Here is a 14,419-nt window from a genome sequence, read left to right as displayed (position 1 = left end):
TTCCAATTGTACGAGTTGCAGGTCTCATTAGTTCTGGCTGCCTCTGTGTAAGGCAGGGAGCAGTTTGGTCATGAAGAACCTGAACTGAGGGAGGCAACGGACAAAGATAAAAAGAGACAATCCTTGGGGCAACAGAGGGCTTTTGGACAGTGGTTGTATAAAACAATTTAAATCAACTTCATTGCTTCAATGTACCATTGTGATTGGAAAGTATATTTTAGCACAATTGTAGAAGGATCTTTAATAACAGTATTACACATGATCTGTCAGAATTACTTAAATTGTAAATATGAAATATGGAAACTGATAAACGATTATTACAATATGCCGGGTAATTTGGGTTCATTTGTAGTTTATTTCAGAAGCTAACGTCGAATAGGATGGTGACAAAAACTGTTAATTGCACTAATCGTAGACTCCCCCCCGACGTTATTTGCCTCCAATGCCTTAAATATGTTTGTCTTTAGACTAAAGTAACTGTTCTCCACAATTCGCACTAGAGGTGAAAAGCTTTAATTTAATCGAACGCATCTCCTCACTGAATCTTCACTGAATCCTCGTGTGCTGAAGTTTTCTGATTGGAAACTCAAATCAGTTATATCATGAAGGGATGGAAATGTATATGTATATATAAATAAATATATATAAACTTTTACACTATTTGTCAAATTAGTATGCATTTTTATATAATATATAGAAACCTTTACACGTTCTTTAATATATTTTATCCATATATACATTTATACTATTTGTCCAATGAATATATATATATATAAACTGTTACACTATCTGTGTGTGGAGACCGGTCTCCGAGCACACTGACCCACACCAGACGCCGAGATCCACAGGACAACACTCCTGTCCAACCGAACTTTAACTCCCGTCGTTGCTGCAAAGTGATTGGTAGCTGATGTCATCTCAGCAGCATTTCCACCAGAGAGCACAGGTCTGGTGCGAGGACGGAACGGTGACCCTGCACGGCACACAACAAACTGCTGCACGGCCGCGCACGCACACAGCTTAGAGGGAACAGTGGTTATGGCCTGTGTTAGTATTGAGGATGGGATCTGTAGGTGTGGATGCATTGGGAGAGAAATATGGGATTAGAGTGAGTGATTTGCTGGAAATGAGAGTGGGGGGTGGGGGTCCCAGGGTCTAGGAGCAGCAAAGGGTTTCTGCGAGCAGTGGGAGAGGTCTCAGGATCTGGGTTGTGGGAGTATTGGGGACAGGGTCCCAGGGACTGGGGAAAGGGACATTGAGTGGGGTGCATTGTCCTGCAGCATTTGGAGGGGGGGAATGTCTGGTAGCACAGAGGGGAGGGGGCCTAGGAAAATGTGGCCTCATCTCCCCCCCTACTCTGGCCCACTGATAGCCCATAGCCCAAGAAGCGACAGTAAGTCTGCAGCAGACAGTGGCCCTGGTATTACCAGGGAGGCAGGATGGCAGCAGTGGGGGCAACTGGGCGTGTGGGTAACCCGCCCAGTGAAATCGGTCCGTTCCCCACGCGATCGCAGGTAAATTGAAGGCACTTACCGTGGCTTCCGGGTTTCCCGTCCTCAACCTGCGCAGCGGGCGGACTGCGCACCCACATCACGGGTTTTCAGCTGGAGGAGCCCTATTTAAAGGGGCAGTCCTCCAATGCTGCTCCTGGAGCAAACACCCAAAATTACACAATGGAGCAGCCCAGGGGAAAGGCTGCTCCCAGATTTACCGATGCCTCACTCCAGGTCCTACTGGATGGGGTGAGGAAGAGGAGGGATATTTTCGACCCAGCGGACGGGACGAAGTGCCCTGCCTCTGCCACCAAGAAGGCCTGGCTCGAGGTGGCAGAGGAGGTCACCAGCAGCAGCAACATCTCCCACACCTGGATCCAGTGCAGGAAGCGCTTCAATTACCTAATTAGGTCAGCAAAAGTGAGTAACTTACTCATTCTCCTACACTCCGTCTTCCACATCACCGTCCCCACCCCAGAACTCCTTCTGCACTTCCAACACTACTCTATCACATCACTCCTCACACCCACTCAAACCTCATCCTCAACTTACCTGCACTTCCTCACCTCCCCATTACTCACCCCATCACTACCACTCAACCCAATCCTCATACAATGTCATGGCTCTGTCTCATACTCACCCTCTGATGCATCTCTTTCACGGTCAGCCTCACCCAAACCAATGCATTCAGCGGTTGGCCACGTCACCATCCCTCACTCACGCCTCTCTACTTTCTCCCCTTATAGGAGGAGAGCCCAGAATGCAGGGAGAGAGCGAAGACTGGAGGGGGTCCGCAACATCTGGTCGTCCTCACAGACGCGGAGTAGGAGGCTCTGGAACTGAGCCGCACCCTCGAGTGCCTGTCCGTCCGGGACACCGAGACAAACGTCTGGTGACAGAACTTTAACATTCAGCACTCACAATAGCAAATGATGTTAACATGCCTCGCCATCTTCAACACCTCAACATCTGTCATCATGCTTAATATTGCCTTCTGTTCTCTTACAGGGCCTTCAGCGACTGCCGTGACGGCGGAGGGCGATTCCTCAGAGGACCTGCCGGCCTCTGAGGGGGCACCGTCACATCTGAGCGAGCCATTCACCAGCGCAGATACTCACACCTCGGCAGGTCCCCGTCCTCAGTTAGTTGGGGTCGTACATGGTGAGTCACCACACACGTGAGCATGAGCAGACACTGGTGGCAGGGGCAGCTGTGGAGAGTCCGAGTCAGTGGGAGCACTCTTTTCCAGGCTCTGCTCAGCTGGACACAGATGCTGAACCCTGGGGGCCATCCTTTAAAACCAGAATGATCGAGGGGCAGCAGCGCATTTACGAGGTGCTGGAACAGGTGCCACGTGCACTCTCCACAATCGGGCAGAGGATGGAGGAGTCCAACTCCTGCATGAGTGGAATGGTGGCACAGGTACAGGAGGGAATCTCTGAGATAGTGTCACAGGGACGTGAGGGCATCTCTGAGATAGTGTCGTGGGTAAGTGCGGGAATGTCTGCGATGGAGGGAAGGCTAGCCTCCATGGAGCTTCAAGCACGGCTCACCATTGATTCCATTGAGGCCCTGACAACGGCCCTTCGGACTCAGGTGAGCAACATTCTGCCGCCTTAAACAGGCAGGCAGATACTCTGGTACTGGCCTTACAAGGCTTCACACATGTCCTCCAAACTGTCATCCAGCAGGGTGCTAGGAGTGATGTGGGCCTGACCCAGGAGAGGGATGATGGCAAAAGGGGACATGGAAGTGGGGACGCCACTCAAAGCGCCCCCACATCTCACCTGTTGCCCCCAACTCAGCCAGTACTCACAATGCTGCCTCCTCTCCGGGTGGCCGAGTCTGCCCCTGCACAGGTGCAGGTGGAGCAGTCTTTGGAGGGGCCCTCCCGGCCACCAAAACCAAGAAGGTGTAGGCCCAAAGCATCTAATCGGTCAACGCATGAACAAGAGCAACCTGCCACGACCTCTGCTGCAGCCACAGGGGATGCACCACGTTGGAGTACTCGTAAACGTAAGGCGAAGGTTTTGTGAGCACAAAGGGGATGCACAAGGGCGTTTGATGGTTTGTCACGTTTTTTATTTATAGAAACATAGAAATTAGGAGCAAGAGTAGGCCATTCAGCCCTTTGGGCCTGCTCCGCCATTCAAAATGATCATGGCTGATCATCTAACTCAGTATCCTGTTCCCGCTTTTTCCCCATATCCCTTGATCCCTTTAGCATTAAGAAATATATCTATCTCCTTCTTGAATACATCTAATGACTTGGCCTCCACTGCCTTCTGTGGTAGAGAATTCCACAGGTTCACCACCCTCTGAGTGAAGAAATTTCTCCTCATCTCGGTTCTAAATGGCATACCCCGTATCCTGAGACTGTGACCCCTGGTTCTGGACTCCCCAGCCATCGGGAACATCCTCCCTGCATCTAGTCTGTCTAGTCCTGTTAGAATTTTATATGTTTCGATGAGATCACCTCTCATTCTTCTAAACTCTAGTGAATATAGGCTTAGTCGACCTAATCTCTCCTCATATGTCAGTCCTGCCGTCCCAGAAATCAGTCTGGTAAACCTTCGTTGCACTCCCTCCATGGCAAGGACATGCTTCCTCAGATAAGGAGACCAAAACTGCACACAATACTCCAGATGTGGTCTCACCAAGGTCCTGTATAACTACAGTAAGACATCCCTGTTCCTGTACTCTATATTTGATTTTTGTTAATGGCACATTAAATATTATTATTGTCCCCACTACTGTCACTCTTGGCCATTCTTGACTGGCTTGTGTAATAAGTCCCTTTCATAAGGTTTACCATGAACACCTAAACTTGATGCCACCCATGGGGTCACCCTACAGTGGGTGTATGTGTAGTTGCACGACTATTTTGTGCAGGTGCCTGTGGTGCAGCACTGTGTTGTGGAGCTCCACGTGGCGGAGGTGGACATCGTGCCTGGCGAGGCTGGTGATGTTGTTCGTCCTCGGATGAAGTGATGAATGCAGTAATGGCGTTCGCCCCCATCCTGATGGTGTGAGTTTGAGGGGGTCCGCAAAGTAGGTAAATGCGTTTGCACAGCAGAGTTTAGGATATAAATTAAGAATTTTGAGTGGAAAGACAAAGGTGTTGCAGCCAAAACTTTGTCTGAAGTGACAGAGTGCCCTGCTGCAATCAATGAGGTTTTCCCCCCAACTGTCAAATAATCCTGTGCATCTCCCACTGGCTGCTGGCTGAAACACGTCTGCTCCAACAGGGAGTGTTTCCCACAGCACGGGAAACACGCTGAGGATCCTTCAAAATTGCACCCCTGCCAAAATCTCCACTCAATGAGGTCTGTCAAGTACCTCAAGTATTTGACTAACTATCTAAAGCAGCATCCCGCCAGCTTTAATTGCCGGTGAGAGTCCCCCATGCGGGAGCTGCGCGCACCGGGCTCCGAACCCGCTCCAGGATTCCGCCATTTTAGGAGACCCTCCCGCCCCCAACGCACCCGCTCGGCCATCTGAAAATCGGCCCCAGTGAGTCTGCAGCACACAGACAGTGAGACTGTAGCAGACAGACAGTGAGACTGTAGCAGACAGACAGTGAATATATAGCAGTGAGACTAGCAGACAGACAGTGAGATTGTAGCAAACAGTGAGACTGTAGCATAGAGAATGAGACTGTAGCAGACAGTGAGACTGTAGCACACAGAGAGTGAGTCTGCAGCACACAGACAGTGAGACTGTAGCAGATAGACTGTGAGACTGTAGCAAACAGACAGTGAATCTACATCAGGCAGTAAGACTGTAGCAGACAGACAGTGAGACTGCGGCAGACAGACAGCTTTGGGAGCTCCAACCTCTTGTTATGATCTGAACTTTCAGCTGCCAAATTTGAAGCATTTCCAAATCATTTGAATATTTAATTTGCTCTGTTTTCCATGTCTGAGCTCTGTGCTATGAAAGTAACAGATCCTTCAGCAGCACCTTGTACCAGAGGCAGCTCCAGGCTGTTAATGATATTGGCCTTTACTGAACTGGTGCAGCCTTCCCTGAGGGAGCAGAGTTCAATCTAATCTTCATTAGCCCTCCCTCTCCCTGTCTCTCTCTCTGTCTCCTTCCTGCTGCCAAGTCCACTGCCTCTCACTCTTTCAATCTTCAAGGGGCTGTCACTCATCAGCACTGAATGTGCTTTAAGTAGAGGTGCAGATAACTTCAATTCATCATCATTTACTATGATTGTTGGCCTGTTTGATAGGGTAGTTTAGTGATAACAACACCATAGTGAGTAAATTAAAAGATAATTGTTTTGTAGGAAACAAATGGAAGAAGAACTTTATGTTGTGTGAGGGATGGATGGATGTGAGGGGCTCATACATGGACATCACACTCTGAACTAGACATTCGCAACCTTGGCATCCTATTTGACTCTGAGATGAGCTTCCGACCACATATCAGCTCCATCACCAAGACGGCCTACTTCCACCTCCGTCGCATTGACAGTCTCCACCCCTGCCTCAGCTCATTGCTGCTGAAACCCACATTCAAGCTTTAGTTACCTGCAGACTCGACTATTCCAATGCTCTTCTGGCCGGTTTCCCATCTTCCACCCTCCATAAACTTGAGCTCATCCAAAAATCTGCTTCCCGTATCCAAACTTGCACCAAGTCCCGTTCACCCATCACCCCCTGTACTCGCTGACCTACATTGGCTCCCGGTCCGGGAACGCCTCGATTTTAAAACTCTCATCCTTGTTTTCAAATCCCTCCGTGGCCCTCGCCCCTCCCTATCTCTGTAACCTCCTCCAGTCCTACAACCCTCCGAGAATTCTCCATTCCTCCTACTCTGGCCTCTTTTGCATTCCTGATTTCCATCGCTCCACCATTGGCGGCCGAGCTTTTCAGCTGCATTGGACCAAAGCTCTGGAATTTCCTCCCTAAACCTCTCCGTCTCTCTCTCCTCCTTTAGCACGCTTCATAAAACCTACCTCTTTGACCAAGCTTTTGGTCACCTGTCCTAATATCTCCTTATGTGTCTCGGCGTTAACATTTGTTTGATAATAGCGCCTGTGAAGCGCCTTGGGACATTTTACTACGTTAAAGGCCCTATATAAATGCAAGTTGTCGTTGTTGAGACTCATCGCACGATCCCCTGCTCCAACTCATTCTTTCTCAGGACCTCAAAATTATGGATCTTCTCAGCTTCCTCAGTCTTCCCTCCAAAACCCAAACTTGGTGCAGCATCACCAATACTTCCTGCTATCGTTCCTCTTCTCTCCTTCCGTCTTCATCTTTGGTGGCAGACACTAAGCAGTAGTGAGAAAAGAGTAAGGTACGTTGGAGGATCTGGGTATTGGGGAGATCTTTGAAAGTAGGGTGGATGTAGCAAGGGGGAGGGGTTTAGGGAGAGAGATCGGCACAGTGGAGCCAAGATGGCTGAAGACTCATCCACTGAACATAGAGCAGGAATGAAAGGCCAGGGAATCAAATTGAAGATGTCACAGAATATCATCTGTGCGATCACAGGGTAATTTTACATCGGAACTAGCTCCCAATGCTAATAAAAGAAAGGAAGGAATCAAATTATTTTACAATTACCTTTCTATTAACTTCCACACAAAATTTTATCTGAGAATATTTAACAACTGAAACATATTAAAACAATGAAGGCTCATCAAAGTGAAGGATATTAGTGCGAAGGAAGATACAGAGTAAATCTCCCTCAACACTGTCCCATCAAACACTCCCAGGGCAGGTACAGGGTTAGATACAGAGTAAAGCTCCCTCTACACTGTCCCAACAAACACTCCCAGGGCAGGTACAGGGTTAGATACAGAGTGAAGCTCCCTCTACACTGTCCCATCAAACACTCCCAGGGTTAGATACAGAGTAAAGCTCCCTCTACACTGTCCCATCAAACACTCCCAGGGCATGGGTTAGATACAGAGTAAAGCTCCCTCTACACTGTCCCATCAAACACTCGCAGGGCAGGTACAGGGTTAGATACAGAGTAAAGCTCCCTCTACACTGTCCCATCAAACACTCCCAGTGCAGATACAGCACGGGTTAGATACAGAGTAAAGCTCCCTCTACACTGTCCCATCAAACACTCCCAGGGCATGTACAGTACGGGTTAGATACAGAGTAAAGCTCCCTCGACACTGTCCCATCAAACACTCCCAGGGCAGGTACAGCACGGGTTAGATACAGAGTAAAGCTCCCTCTGCACTGTCCCATCAAACACTCCCAGGGCATGTACAGTACGGGTTAGATACAGAGTAAAGCTCCCTCTACACTGTCCCATCAAACACTCCCAGGGCAGGTACAGCACGGGTTAGATATAGAGTAAAGCTCCCTCTACACTGTCTCATCAAATATTCCCAGGGCATGTACAGCACGGGTTAGATACAGAGTAAAGCTCCCTCTGCACTGTCCCATCAAACACTCCCAGGGCATGTACAGTACGGGTTAGATACAGAGTAAAGCTCCCTCTACACTGTCCCATCAAACACTCCCAGGGCAGGTACAGCACGGGTTAGATATAGAGTAAAGCCCCCTCTACACTGTCTCATCAAATATTCCCACTCTATCACACTGACTCCCTCACACACTGTCTCTCTTTCTCTCACACACACACTGTCCCTCGCACTCTGGGGAGTATTTTTTTTACTGAAATAACTCCTTGTCAGGTTGCTTTTGAAATCCGTGGCACTGGGGGCAAATAAATCGTGAGTTTGGTGATAAATTTGACAATTACAGTAACGAGAGGCAACTTCCCACCAGGGTCCAGGTGACATTGATGTGTGATGGCATCGCCGTTAGGGGAGGCTGTTGTCAGCTTCATCGACACAGAGAACATTGTGGTCGCACTGCCAACCTCAAATACCGTCCTTTCTGTATGAGCTCTTCTCAGTTAAGACATTGAGAAACCATAATAACCGAAACAGTGGATGATCCCCTGGATGTTTCCCGGGGTGTTGGTGGAGGGAGGGGTCCAGTCGGAGCGATGGGAAGGCACGGTCAGGCACTCTGGGTTTATTCCCAGTACTCTGCTGTGATAAACGGACTTCAGCTTTGCTTTTTGCAAGCAGAGTCAGCCCTGCAAAGTTTACAATTATATTCAGCTCCACTGTCTGCCAGGCGCGACTGACTGAGCGAAACATTGCACAGGTCAAGCCCAGACTCTGAGACGCTGCTCGGGGGTCATTCAACCGGAGAGGGAGCTTAAAACCACAACATGTAACACGGCACAGCAGAGCGGCATCCTTCCAACAAATACTGATGCTGGTTGACCATTTCCTTCACAAGAGTTTGCAGCACTCGAGTTCTCCAGGAAGCAGCTGGGATTTTCCGGGAAGACTCCCTGCAGATCTTCATTCAGGCAGGACAGTGCGAGGGGGCTTCGGAGAATGGACTGGCGTGAGTGAGAAGGGTCCCGGTAAGTCAGCCTAACTGCAGAGGGACAGGCTGGGAGTGGCCGCCTGAACCCCCGCCCCCCCCCCCAGCTCCTCTCACCGGGGCAGGGCAGTGAGATGCAACTGTGTGGTTGGCAGATTCGAAATCCCCAACTTTTCTGAAGTTGCCCCGTGGAGTGAGGGGTGGTTCTGAAGGGCGTGTGTTATTTAAAAACTCTTCACTCGCTGTCTGGTTGTTTTGCTGACTGTTAGTGACGGGATTGCTGTCTGTCCGGCGTTGTATCAAAACTGGACCAGGGCCCTGCTGAAGATCAAATGATGGGTGGTTCTTACTGAAAAGGGCGTCTCACCAGCAGGACCTCCTTTAAAGGGGGCGCATCGCCAGCAGGACCCACTTTAAAGGGGGCGTCTCGTCAGCAAGACCCCCTTTAAAGGGGGCGTCTCGCCAGCAGGACCCCCTTAAAGGGGACGTCTCGCCAGCAGGACCCCCTTTAAAGGGGGCGTCTCGCCAGCAGGACCCCCTTAAGGGCTGTTACCCTCCCATTTGGAATTCTACCCGGAACACACCTTTAAATCAATATCGATCAGTGTGTTTTTTTTATTAATTATAAGTGAAACCGCTGTTCAAACGCTACAAGGGTGCGATTTTGTAACCGAGGTAACTGGGCGGCTGATTGATGAAACGCCAATAACGAAAGTTGATGTTAAAATTAGGAAAGAGCAATAGGGGTCTGATCATTAACAAAGGGCCGAGGCCGGGAACAGCCGGCTGTCTGTCAGTAACTGTCCATGAGGCGATGGAGAGACCATACTTGGAGTATTGGGAGTAGGGAACAGATGTAAAGACATTGGGAAGGAATCAATAACGGGCAACAGGATGGAACTAGATCTTGACTGTATGAGATATGAAGGGAATCAATCTTCCCATTAGAGAAAGAGGGAATGTATTCCGCGGTTTTCTGGCAATTTTCTAGTACTTTTCCTCTCTTCAAGACAGGAAACGATATTGTGGGGGGAAGAGGGGCATTAGTGAAGGGAGTGTGGGGGGAAGAGGGGCATTAGTGAAGGGAGTGTGGGGGGAAGAGGGGCATTAGTGAAGGGAGTGTGGGGGGAAGAGGGGCATTAGTGAAGGGAGTGTGGGGGGAAGAGGGGCATTAGTGAAGGGAGTGTGGGGGGAAGAGGGGCATTAGTGAAGGGAGTGTGGGGGGAAGAGGGGCATTAGTGAAGGGAGTGTGGGGGGAAGAGGGGCATTAGTGAAGGGAGTGTGGGGGGAAGAGGGGCATTAGTGAAGGGAGTGTGGGGGGAAGAGGGGCATTAGTGAAGGGAGTGTGGGGGAAGAGGGGCATTAGTGAAGGGAGTGTGGGGGGAAGAGGGGCATTAGTGAAGGGAGTGTGGGGGAAGAGGGGCATTAGTGAAGGGAGTGTGAGGGGATTGGGAGGCATGATGGAATGAAACAAAATTGGTGAAATTGTGCAGGAGAATGCAGCTGGGCGAGCAGGATGGGCCAATAGGTGCCAGAGACAGTTGAATGTGGAGAAATATGAAGCAATACATTTCGGGTGAAAACGGAAAGGAAGGACTCCCTAAATGGTAAGATTATAAACAGAGAGGAGAGGCAGAGGGAATAGACTGGGTGGGATATTGAAGGGAATGGGGTATGATCAGGAGAGTGGGATTAGACTGGGTGGGATATCAAAGGGTGCGGGGAGTGAGGGGGAGAGTGGGATTAGACTGGGTGGGGTTTAGGAGTGTATGGGGAGTGAGAGGGAGATTGGGATTAGACAGGGTGGGGTTTAGAAGTGTATGGGGAGTGAGGGAGAGAGTGGGATTAGAGGGGGTGGGGTTTAGAAGTGTATGGGGAGTGAGGGAGAGAGTGGGATTAGACGGGGTGGGGTTTAGGAGTGTATGGGGAGTGAGGGGGAGAGTGGGATTAGACAGGGTGGGGTTTAGAAGTGTATGGGGAGTGAGGGGGAGAGTGGGATTAGACAGGGTGGGGTTTAGGAGTGTATGGGGAGTGAGGGGGAGAGTGGGATTAGACAGGGTGGGGTTTAGGAGTGTATGGGGAGTGAGGGGGAGAGTGGGATTAGACAGGGTGGGGTTTAGGAGTGTATGGGGAGTGAGGGGGAGAGTGGGATTAGACAGGGTGGGGTTTAGGAGTGTATGGGGAGTGAGGGGGAGAGTGGGATTAGACAGGGTGGGGTTTAGGAGTGTATGGGGAGTGAGGGGGAGAGTGGGATTAGACAGGGTGGGGTTTAGGAGTGTATGGGGAGTGAGGGGGAGAGTGGGATTAGACAGGGTGGGGTTTAGAAGTGTATGGTGAGGGGGAGAGTGGGATTAGACAGGGTGGGGTTTAGGAGTGTATGGGGAGTGAGGGGGAGAGTGGGATTAGACAGGGTGGGGTTTAGAAGTGTATGGGGAGTGAGGGGGAGAGTGGGATTAGACAGGGTGGGGTTTAGAAGTGTATGGGGAGTGAGGGGGAGAGTGGGATTAGACAGGGTGGGGTTTAGAAGTGTATGGGGAGTGAGGGGGAGAGTGGGATTAGACAGGGTGGGGTTTAGAAGTGTATGGGGAGTGAGGGAGAGAGTGGGATTAGACGGGGTGGGGTTTAGAAGTGTATGGGGAGTGAGGGGGAGAGTGGGATTAGACAGGGTGGGGTTTAGAAGTGTATGGGGAGTGAGGGGGAGAGTGGGATTAGACAGGGTGGGGTTTAGAAGTGTATGGGGAGTGAGGGAGAGAGTGGGATTAGACGGGGTGGGGTTTAGAAGTGTATGGGGAGTGAGGGGGAGAGTGGGATTAGACAGGGTGGGGTTTAGAAGTGTATGGGGAGTGAGAGGGAGATTGGGATTAGACGGGGTGGGGTTTAGAAGTGTATGGGGAGTGAGAGGGAGATTGGGATTAGACGGGGTGGGGTTTAGAAGTGTATGGGGAGTGAGGGGGAGAATGGGAATGGACCAGGTGGCTCATGGGGAGCAAAACATTGGCGTAGACTTTGAAGAGCGAACTGATCTGTTTCTGTACTGGAACATTCTATAGTTCGAGGTTAGAGTAGGGATTATGGGTCTGAGGGAGTGTAGGGAAGGAGTAACAGAGGGTGCGAGGACTTCAGACTGAACACACAGTGCTTGTACCCCTCTGTTCTTGGATCTGTAACCAGCAGTGTTTCCATTTTGCTGCTGTCTCTATCTGGGTCACAAGCAAAGAGCCATCATCCTCCAGGGAAAAGCTTCCTAAGGAGAGTATTAAGAGCAGATGTAAATCAGGTTGGACTAGGAACAAATGCAGGAAATAAATGAATGACCCTTAATTATCCCCAAATTCTGCTCCTGAGTGTGTGGCAGTAGCAGAATTGTTCAGCATTGGCAGTGGGCCAAGGTGCTGAATGTTGGTGCAGACAGACATCACTGTGTGTGAACAAGGCTGGGGAGTCCATCAAACATATTCAGAGATGCTTCAAATGAGGTTTTGTTCCAGCTCCAAACTGGCTTGGAGCTGTGCCTTTTAGTGTTCTGCATGGTCTCATTAATGGTCCTATATATCAAATATATTGGGAATGGGAGCCCATTGGGTGCCATCAGCTTGAAGAGGAGAGAGCTGGAATGTGTGAGAATTATCAAGAGAAGGCGAGAACGAGAGCATGAGAATGAGGGATAAAGTACATACTCAAGAGAAAGGACATGGGGAAGAGATAGGCCAATGAGAGAAGACAGGGAGAGAGGAAATGTGTGCAGGGAAGGAGAGGACAAAGGGGAGACATGGGGTGAGAGAGGGACAGGGAGAGCGTGTGGGACAGGGAGAGCGTGTGGGACAGGTTGAGAGTCTGAGGCGAATTTTTTTTTTACGTAGTGAGTTGTTATGATCTGGAATTCACTGCCTGAAAGGGAAGCAGATTCAATAGTAACTTTCAATTGGATATGTACTTGAAAAGGAAAACTTTGCAGGGCTATGGGGAAAGAGCAGGGGAGTAGGACTAATTGGATAGCTCTTTCAAAGAGCCAGCACAGGCACGATGGTTGAATGGCCTCCTTCTGTGCTGTAAGGTTTGATGATTCTACAATGACCATTGCACTTACAGAACAAGGTGCGAGTTGAGGTCTTCGCAATGCATTGTGAACATCAGGAATTGAAAAGAGTCAATACGAGGAGATTGAGGACCGACCTGCAGCTGGCACCTCCCCTTCTACTTCCCAGTCTCCCCACTGCCTCCCCAACGGAGGCTTGAGGTACCTCCCTCTCTGGCAGTTCTTCACCTCTGGGTGGGGGGACTTTCCACTTGAAGAAGATAAGCACTGAAGGGCCTCTACTTGCAACGCAACCCATGGGTGAGTAATATCCCTATCATGGGGCAGATAACGGGTGCAGGATAATGAGCCACTGCGTATTGCTACTTCCCTAGGCTGTGAGCGGAAGGGGAGGAAGGGGTTACTCCATATTGTGTGGTTCCTTGTGATCATTTCAAGTAAGTGGTCGAAAGTGTTCCTTACAAGGAGGGAAGGGCATTGGTTCAAGGTCAACTACCTACTCTTAGCTCGCCTACTGAGAACATTGATTTTCTTCTGTCAGTAGCTGTGTGGGGGTTTCTGGAGGTGACGCTCACTGCCATCTCCTTCACTGGGCCTAGGGCCATGCCTTTGGCTGACTCCTTCCTTCAGTGACAAATATCCACTGTTAATTGTATCATGTGATTTTTATCAATGAGTGTTAATTGTATTCAGGTGGAGTGTGTCAATTGGGGACTCTCGTATCCTTTTATATGAGAGCTTATCTAAGGTGTGGTGTGTGTGTAAGGGGGATCCCTGTGAATAAAGGCTTGGAAGCAACTGAAGACCAAGCTCCATTATTCTATCCTTCACCACTTGGCTATCCAATTTATAACATCCACTGGCTCATGTGGAGCATAAACACCAGCATGGACCTGTTGGGCCAAATGGCCTGTTTCTGTACTGTACATTCTATGTAATCCTATGAAATTATTTGGTTAAATCTCTACAGAAGAGTCCGAAAAGGATAAAAATAGATAATGAGGAGATACTTAAAAGATTGCTGCAGCAGTGTCAGATTTCCCTGTCCATCTACAGAGGGGAGCTTGAAGTAGTGGGCAATAGTACTGGGAGCTCACCCTCAGTATTAAAATTACACTGATTCAGGAAACTATGATAGAGTCAGAGTAGGGTCACACTGTGGGGCACAGGTTACAGTGACGAAACACTTCCTATATATATCGGCCATTCCTTCATTGTCACTGGGTCAAAATCCTGGCACTCCCCACCTAATTTAACAATGGGAGGCCTTCAAGATGGAGTTGGTTCGGGTACAGAATAGACACATCTGCATGAGGGGGAAAGGAAGGGCACCCAAAGCTAGAGCTCCCTGGATGACTAAAGATATAGAGATTAAAATGAAACAGAAACAGGAGGCTTATGACGAATGTAAGGTTCAGAATACAGTAGAGACCAGGCTGAATACAGAAAGTACAGAGAGGATCTAAAAAAGGGAATAAGAGGTGCAAAGAGAGAGTATGAGAATAAATTAGTGGCTA

The sequence above is a fragment of the Heptranchias perlo genome, chromosome 24 (assembly GCF_035084215.1).
Source record: "Heptranchias perlo isolate sHepPer1 chromosome 24, sHepPer1.hap1, whole genome shotgun sequence".
NCBI classification, from domain to species: Eukaryota; Metazoa; Chordata; class Chondrichthyes; order Hexanchiformes; family Hexanchidae; genus Heptranchias; species Heptranchias perlo.
Note: the sequence above shows the minus strand (reverse complement) of the source record.